The 9419-nt window shown below is 36.1% G+C and overlaps 2 non-coding genes across 2 annotated transcripts in view; both read left to right on the top strand.

Annotated features, from left to right (window-relative positions):
* Positions 1 to 5783: 5783 nt before the first annotated feature.
* On the top strand, positions 5784 to 8217 carry LOC101298999. Its single transcript, XR_184626.1, has 3 exons — positions 5784 to 6369; positions 6480 to 6542; positions 6824 to 8217. It is a non-coding gene; the product is annotated as an uncharacterized LOC101298999 (transcript).
* A 643-nt stretch (positions 8218 to 8860) lies between these two features.
* The window catches only part of LOC101299186, a 1663-nt gene continuing 1104 nt past the window's right edge, over positions 8861 to 9419 (top strand). Inside the window, exons 1-2 of the transcript XR_184627.1 lie at positions 8861 to 8892; positions 8988 to 9028. This is a non-coding gene — a transcript (uncharacterized LOC101299186). The remainder of the gene's footprint in view (positions 8893 to 8987; positions 9029 to 9419) is intronic.

Below are 9419 nucleotides of genomic sequence, written 5' to 3' on the forward strand. Positions count from 1 at the left end.
TTTAATTTATATCTAAATTGGAGTGAGCTACTTCTAGGCTCTCTTTGTTTTACATACATAATTTTTTTTTTTTTGTCTTCCCCTATTACATATTAGTTGAGCTAACAATTTTTCTTTATCCAATTAACTCCGAATGAATTTTTACGTTCTCTAGGAAAGTTCTTGAGTGGTCGGGCTGCTTCTTTACATGGCAGTTTCTTGTAAGCGACCCAGCATTTATTTTGCAAACAATTAGTATGATAAATGCAATCAAACCATCTATTCGTGTTTGTTTAAGTTCACCTAAGTGCATGCTTTGAAACCTCACTCTTCTTCTTTTTTTCTTTTTTTTTCCATATTTCATCGGTTAACATATGTACTTTTGAATTTTTTACGTATATTTGCAAAAGTTTCTTAAGGGATTTGTATCTCATACTAATTAAGCGATCTAATATAGTAATATGGTTTTTCTTTTACTTCTTTCCAGAGAAACGATTATATGATTAGTTAAATTGATATGAAAAAGGATGATAAATAAAGATACCGGTAGCTATTATAGGATTGTATGATAAACACATATCCAGTTTGAAGCTTAGAGTTTGAACATAATTCATATACACATACAAACAAAGCTGCATGGTTTGAAGCTTAGAGTTTGAACATAATTCATACACACACACACAAAGCTGCATAGATCTTACGTATAGTCATAAGAACTTAGACTTGATAAAAAACAGCAACATATAAAGTGCACTAGTATTCGCCTCCCCCCTCCTGCTCAGTTGTTGTAAATAGAAATATAGGGCCTTGGCTCAGAGTCTTCATCAAAGGCATTTATTTCAGACCATTTGGATTCGACTTCAAATGACATGTAACATGTGTTCTCACTAGACCTGGTTTTTCTTCAAGAATACTGGATTCTGTTACTTCACTATATCGTTGCTGATGAGTTAGTGTCAGTCCATTCAATTTCAGTCATCTTAAGGTTAGTGTCATTATTATTCAGATCCTCGCAGTCGGTTTTCTCATCTTTTTCATCAGAAAGACCGACATTATTATCAATGTCATATTTTTCTTGCAGGAGTTGTAACATGTGTTCTAGCATTGGGTGCCTTATAATGACTGTCACGAAAATTTGGGCATGATAGAACTCAAATTCTAAATACCCCAAAACCTGCTCAATAACTATCAAACTAAAAACAGATACTGGAAATGTAAATGGCAACAAACTCAACAACTGAGTTAAACATTTATTCTCCTTAATTACATCAACTTCCAAAAGTTTAGTAATAAACAACTTCGCTCACAAGAGCTTAAAACAACTACCATAAAAATACAAATAAATGTATCTCGTCAAAAACCCAGCTCCTAGGCTACTGCCTCAACCCTGCTGATCATCACCTGCAGGTCTAACCCCTACACCATGAATTGGTGCACCGGGTTGTAAACAACAAACCCGGTAAGCTAAAAAGCTCGTATGAGTAACTCCCAAAATAATAACCCAACAATCCCAACATCACATATAATTAAAACTGGTAATTCCTGCATTAGCAACTTAGTTCAGGAATCGCCTAAAAGCAAGAGAATTCAAACGAAACAATTAAGAAAACACAATAATTTAAAATCACTCAAAATCATAAATGAATCATATAAATAACCATAGTTCAAGAATTCTATTAAAATCACACAATTAAGATTTAAGAATTTCCTGTGGATAAACATAATTCAGGAGATATTCAAAGCAAGGAATTTATACAACACATAAGAACATTTCACAAACATTTCTCTACTCTTACTTATGAGTTCGCCAACACTTAGTCATCCCCCATAAGTAACCAAACAAATACGTGCTCATGGGTTCGTCAACACTTAGTCATCCCCCATGAAGTACCGATTGACAGACTAGAGCTCTATACTGACCGTAACCAATCACCCGGCCAAAGCTTGGTTCTCGGTCCACCACGAAGGCTCCTAATCTAATAATCACCACTAAGGCACACACATACACAACTAATGCACACAATCACCACTAAGGCACACACGTACACAACTAATGCACACAATCACCACTAAGGCACACATTCCAATACTCTCCTAACATAACACTTATCAAATCATAAAATAATAATATAATCATAACTGTAACCTATCACCCGATTAAAGGCTAGGAACCCGGTTTGACTATTTAAACAACAAATCAAATATAAAAATATCATCAACAACATCAAAAGAGCACTTCATAAATTATATCTTTCCACCTAGATATATTTATATAACAAAGACATAGATATTCCCACTAGAATAAAAATATCAACAACCATATTTCAGCATCACAAATCACATGATTGGAAGTCCTTTTGAAAGATTTTAATTTACTAGAAAACATATTTTCACTTACCCATGAGCCGTTGACGATCAAGCTCATTTATTTTTTTAAAACAAAAATCATTTTTCCTTTAAGGACAACTTCACATCTAACCATAACAAAATTATAAAATAAATTTGGTTTCTTAAAAACCCATGTGAGATTTACTCACAATATTAAAAATAGCATCATAATCATCAATCAAGCCTATTACCATCGTCATCATAATAATTATCAATGATTGGTCCGAAAGTGGACCTTAGTGAGAAGTTACTCACCTCAAATCCAGCTGCGTCTTCGCACGCACAACACAAGCATATCACACAAAACCACACCACAAGTCACCTATTAACAAAACATTAACCTTAGTAACTATGAAAACAACATTATCCGACTCGAACCAAAACTCAAGTCCTAATCCACGAGCTTATCACTCGAGACAAATCCTCCTCCTTGACCTCTAAAAGGTCGCTGAAACGTCCTACACATCCTATAAAACTATTAACCAGATTCTCATGTTCGGATTACTCAAAAAAATGAAACGAACGAAACTTAACACCACGGGGAAACCCTAGCATGCAATAAAGATAACCAAAACCTACAACCCACAAATCAACACGCTCGTATCGAAGAGTACTATCTAACCAGCACCACAAAACACCCCAGACACTACCGGACGCGCTGCCACGCGCCACCACAGGCGGCGGCGAGTGGGCCCTACGCGCCACCACAAAACGTCCGAATTTGGGCAAACTCAAAACATCAAATTTGTAGATTGAGGAGAGAGGAGCATCTTTTATACCTGAGGGTTCAACTAGTTCGGCCGGAATCGGCCAGAAATCACCGGAAACGCGTCGGAAAGTTTGGAATCCACCACCGCCACTCTCCGCCGTGAGTCGCGCTCCAAGGCCACCAGAAGTCGGACCAGGACGCCAAGGAGCTTCTATCCCGACCGGTCTCCCGCCTTGTCGCCGCCGTCGGAGGTCTGAAACCTGACCGGGTCTCTAACCCGAAATTCTGAGCTTCGGGTCACCACTTCGGGACCGAATCGGCGCAAGTCACCACCGTAGAGCAGCTCAGACGGAGGAGAGGAAGAGAACCCGACCGGTGCCGGCGTCTAGGTCGGTCGGAGGTGGCCGGAAAAGCCGGGTCGGGTCACCGGGTCCGGGTCGGGTCGGCTGGAGGACTTTGAATTCTCTCGGGGTCGGACAGAGAGAAGGAGAGGGAGGAAAATCTGTTTTCTGAAAAACTGAGGACCCAACTGAAAATTTCTTATTTAACCTAAATATTCCCGAAAAGCCACAACTTCCGCTGACCATAACTTCCACATACGAAGTCCGTTTTACGCGTGCCACGTGTCTACGAACTCGTATCGTCGTGCTCTACAACTTTTGTGAAGGAAGTTTCCCGAGAAACCCAGCCGATTAAAAAGTCAAGTCTTAACCCTTCAAAATAGAGCATTTTCACAGAACTAAAAACTCAACTACTTCCAGTCCACTCACTAAACCACAAATCCATACAACTCTTACTTAAATAATTTCCAAAATAATATTAGAAACTCATATTAAAATTCCGGGGTATTACAATGACATTTTCTTTGAAGCCTCCGGCACCTAGTCTTGATTCTGTAGTTGTAGCGAACTGCTCCACGTACACCACGTACAGAAACACAAAAAAGTTATGAAACCGAATTTGTCAAAACCCCAAGAACAAAGAAAAAATTATGAAATCGATACGAGGAATTTTAGAAACAATATTTACTTTTAAGTCTTGGATATTAATGCATGATAATAAAAATAGTTCATGCTCATGATTTAAACTTTTAACTATCATAACTTCTCACTTCTTATGAAAGACACTCCATGCAAATACATGTGAGAGCTTGGCTAGGTTCGTCTTATCAAGAATTTGTGGGAGATGGAGTTGATCGGGCTATGAGACTAATCAAGGATTTACGACTGTAACTGAAATTCTCTAAGGTCAGCAGCATACATAAAGCTTAACATTTATCATTGGTCATAGAAAAGAAACTAATTAAGATGCAAATTCTTACCAATAATAGAAATGAGAGAAGAGCTAAGACGACACAAAGAGAGTTCATGTTTACAATGCTATACAAGAAGGCTTCCTTTGATATTTGAATGATATGAAACCTTGAGATTACTTATAGGAAAATTAGAGCAGAACGTTTGTCTCGATGGAGTGAAGATAAGCCTTGAGAATCTTGTCAGGTTTGTAGATGAATTACATTCAGTACATAATTAATGAATAAAAGACTTGGGTGTAATCGTGCATGGTGGAAATAGCAATGTTAATTTGGAAGCTTCCAAAGATATGCAATTTCGTACAAAAATAAAGTTACTCGATCGACTGATATAAATCTCACATATTCTGGTTTACTTGTGAAGAAAAGGTTTTGGCTATGTTTGCAACATGTCAATGTTGATTCTTTGGATATTTAACTATCTATTATGCGGCTTGGCGCCGTCTTACTGTTTTGAAGAACAGTGTCGGTCGGGCTTGGCCCTGCATCTGGCTCGGGTTTGGGCTTTTTCTTCCCTCTTGGTCTCTTCGCTTGGGCTTGGGACTGTATCTCACCTCTTTGTATATCGATCTCTCTTGAAACTCCACCGCCCCCTCACCATGAGCATCCCCCGGTTCTCCTTCTCCTCCTCTATGACATCTTCCCCTCTTTTTCTTTTCCTTCTCTCTCTTCGTCTTCAGGCTCTTTGGTCGTTCTGGGTTTTTGGCATCTTCGTCAACTGTCACAAATAGAAGCAGAGAAAGGGAGCAAGATTGTTTGTTCTTTTTTCTTTGCGCTCTATATTCTTCGTCTCTCTCTCTTTTCCGATTGAACTAATCGATATGATCCATTTGATCAAATATGGGGATTGGGTTGAGCAATCAGAGATATTTGAGGGATTGAGCTCCAGGTAAGCTTCTGATTTGGTTAATTGATTGAAGGTTGAATTTCAACAAATTATTTAGGGTTTTGATTGGCTCTGCTTATCGATATTGTTTCTGGGTTTTTGTATGTGTAGCTATTTCAGATCGGGTTACAATATGTTTTAGGGATTAACGGAAAAGGCAGTCGGTTTTACTATTGGAAGGGAAACCAAAACCCACACAATTTCGTCGGCGATCTTGAGAGAGATATCGACTTCGTAGGGCGACAGAAGAATTGATGTCTCTTCTCTGTTCGTCTTTGTCTTCGACTCTTTGTTTTTTTATCGGTCTATTTCTGGTATGCATGCTAAGTTTTTGATCCTAGGTTTGCATCCGATCAGATATATGTCTTTCAGCATCCTAGAAATTGTTTGTTTTCTTTCTTTCTCTCCTTTTCAATATTCATATTCTGAAAATTATTTCCTGTAGAATCAGAGATCAACTCAAAACTGGAAGAAAATAAAAGAAAGAAGAAAGAGGAAGCTTCAACCTTCGACTAACGACTAATTCAGGTAATGGAGCAATACACATTGATCTCCATATCTTTTCCTTTTCAAAGAAGTTATTTGGTTTTTATCTAAAGTTGTTTTCTTTATTTCTTTTTGTGAAGTGTCTGATTTAGTTTGAATGTGATTTCGATTTGATGTTGGGTTAAATAGGGTTTCAATTTCTCAATCAAGAATGATCGAGAGAGCGATACTAATATTGAGGCAAAGGGAACTCTCATCTCATTATCTCAGCACGCACAAGGTTAATTAGTTGCTCTCTTGCTCTTCGTCACGAGACTGATTGGATATAGAAGAAGGAAGTGGGAGAGAAATCTGGGTGGGTTTGGATTAGGGTCCCAAATTTTCAATCATTAGATTTGTTTTGTTTTTCGATTTTGAATTGTTCTCTCATTCAGATGGCGGGATGTAGTGGTTTTGGGTCTGCAGGTTTCGGTTTGGGGCTTTACTTTGTATAACTTTGCGATACGATTTCAGTTTGTCTGTAGTTGTTTATTTGGCTTAATTATGTCTTCCTCTTACACAGAAACACCTTCTCAATTCATCATCGACATCTTTTATTTTGCACATATGGTGAGTTTTGCATTTGCAAGTCTATAAAATTTGTTTACTCTTTGACATTCATGTCATCAATTTCCTTCAAATACGACTAATACGAAGTTTTATTTTCTGGGATTCCATAGAGGTAAAACAAGAAGTCTGGATTTGGGAAAAAGAGGAGGGATGAAAAGCGAATAGGAGTCCAGGTTAGTACTACTACTATGGGTTCTATATATGTAATTAAGTGATTAAAACTGATGAAGGGAATGACTCAATATACACGCTACTAAACTTTTTATGGTCATATTGTATTTCAATTGTTGTAAAAGGATAGTTATAGAGTTCAGGTTCCAATTTGCTATGTTTGGAATTGATTTACCGAGTTATATGAAATTCTAACTCTAAGGAGCCCCTTTGTTCAATATCAATTAACCTGCAAGTTCTCAGATACCCTTTTATAATTCACTTATTTTGTTGGATATTTCAGCTGGCATTGGAGCAAGTTTGTGTTCTTTGTTTCCACCTTCACATCATGAGCCTTCAATAAATTGACTCGGTAGTGCAAGCATTACCCTTGATGTTCAGACAAGAGGTAATGGTAGCATGTGTGTGTAAAGATCAGCATTATTATGTTTTACTTTTTTTCCTTTCTTGGTTTACTCTATATAATGGTAGCATCAAAATCATAATCTAACAAGAGGGGGCGGTTAATGTTAGAATGTATGATTATAATGGTACTTACATGATTTAGTTGAAACTGAGTTGCAAGCCGAGACAAGCAAGACTGGCTGACTTTCATTCATTTAGTAGCAATAGATAATTAATTAGTTACTTCCATAGTTTGATACTGTGTTTTCTGATCATTTTAAATATTAAGGTTTTCTTGTGGCTAGGTGATCTTTTTTCAGGTCTTGTTTGGTGGTCACTACGGTGTCTACTGTTGATTCTTGGTTCTTGATTCTTTGGGGTGATATCCAATTCGTCAGTTCTCAAGGTATGCGTAATGCTCTCAAATTTCATTTAGTTTGATATCCAATTCAAATATTTCAAATACATGTAGGTCATCTTTAGTTAATAGAGTAAATAAAAAGAAATGAACAAACTCATAAGGCTAATGATCTATGTAATTACAGACATGCCCACACATGGCAAGCCAAATGAGTGTGATCATATTTTGCTTGGCAGTAGGTTTGTAATTGTGATGAGTTTCATTCAGTATATACTTCTAAAACATACTCTGAGCTAATTTAAGTATTGCATTTCGAGTTTAAAACACAACTTTATTTCATCATAACCTGCTATCCCGAAACCAAAGTTTTCACAGACATAGAAAGAACTTTGCCTGTCGTTTTAACAAACCAGTGCTGAAAGTCATTCACATAATATGAATATCCTGATAGAACTTAATGTTCCATATTAAGGGTTTCTTCTGGTGATCTTTTTGAATTGGATAAGCTTCAGAAACTAAGTGATCCTTTTGTTTCGTCTATATGTACAATATTCACGTGTCTTGAAGATTCTAATTATCATCCATGTTAAAATTTCTCTCTTATTGATCAAAACCATATTATGAAATGGCACGTATAGTTATATATTCTCTAAGATCTTGAGAAACCATGAGTGTTAGAGGAATCTTCTTAATAACTCTTAGATGTCATGGTGTGAGAGTTCTGCCACTTTTAAATGATCATGATTACTATTTTATGTCATGTAGAACATCAATTGAGCAAGGAAGAAAATGCCAGATCATGAGTCCATTGAGCAAAAGTATAATATAAAAGTTTATTGCAATTTCATGAAGAGAAGAGTTGTATCTTCCAATAGTAACAGAGAAGTGATAGGAAAAATGATCCTCTTTAGATTATAAGGTGTATTGATTTTATGTCTTTAAACTAGAGTATTCTAAGCTCCACTTGAGGAAAAATGGGTTGACATTGGCTGGCAATAGCCTCATTCAATGGATCAACAGATAAATGAGCATCTAGAATAACAACATTTTTTTTATCAAGTTTGTTTATATAGTTCATTGGTGCAGGTAAGAGGTGAGAAAAAGAGAGAAGAAAGTTAATTGAGACATGAAAGGGAGGTTATTGACAACCTTGCAACTCTGCAGGTATATTTTCAGATACATTGTTGCAACTTTTTTTATTTAATTCTGGAACATTCATGTTTTCTGTTTATTGATGAACTTATGACAACCTTGACCTTTGTTGTATTTTCTATCTATAATAAAAGAAAATACAACAAAGGCCAAGGTTAACTTCAACATGAATCAAGTCGGTCACATTAAGACTTACTTACAGTTTATAAAGTAAGGTATACTTTTCATGATGAGTGAGAGGAATTCAAGATGAGTTGAGAGGATAGAGGAAAGAGCTGATTCAGTTAACACAGTAGTTCATACTTCTTTTCAGTTTTCCAGTTGATCAGAAGCTTCTTTGAATTTTGCTTATTTCTATCAATTTTTGTTGAATTCAATTTCATGTATGTTTGCACAGGGTTGTTTTTGTTTGGAACTAGGACGTGGAAGTTTTATATCAGTGATTTTATCTTCAGGTATAGATGATTTTAAATCTGTTTGATATATATTTTTCTTCTTCAATGTTGTGCGATGCTTGAATTTTTAGTTTCTAATATCATTTGCACCATAGGCTGGGTAAGCGCATTTCAAAACAAAGAAAAATTTGAAGAGGTAAACATTATGTAAACTTGATTTGAATGTTTTGTCTTTGAGTTCTTCAACTACAAATAATCTTCTTTTCGCACATAGGCTTGATTCTTTGATTTCTACTTCCAAACCTGATATATCAAATGGACATATGACTTCTAATTGAAAAAGTGATCATATTTTTTGTTGAACAATGAAGACTTGGAGTTACACACACACACACTTATTAGTTTTTTTTAGAATTAACCTTTGTTTAGTCCCTAAGATTTACACAACTCATCTACTTAGTCCTCAAGGTTTAAAAAACATCTATATAGTCCTTAAGGTTTTGATTTCTCATCTAGAAGGTCCAACAGTTACAAAAAACTGTTAAGCTACTGTTTTTCCGTTACTTAAAAAGTTTTTTTTTTTTTTT

This window comes from Fragaria vesca, linkage group LG5, assembly GCF_000184155.1.
Source record: "Fragaria vesca subsp. vesca linkage group LG5, FraVesHawaii_1.0, whole genome shotgun sequence".
Lineage (NCBI taxonomy): Eukaryota > Viridiplantae > Streptophyta > Magnoliopsida > Rosales > Rosaceae > Fragaria > Fragaria vesca.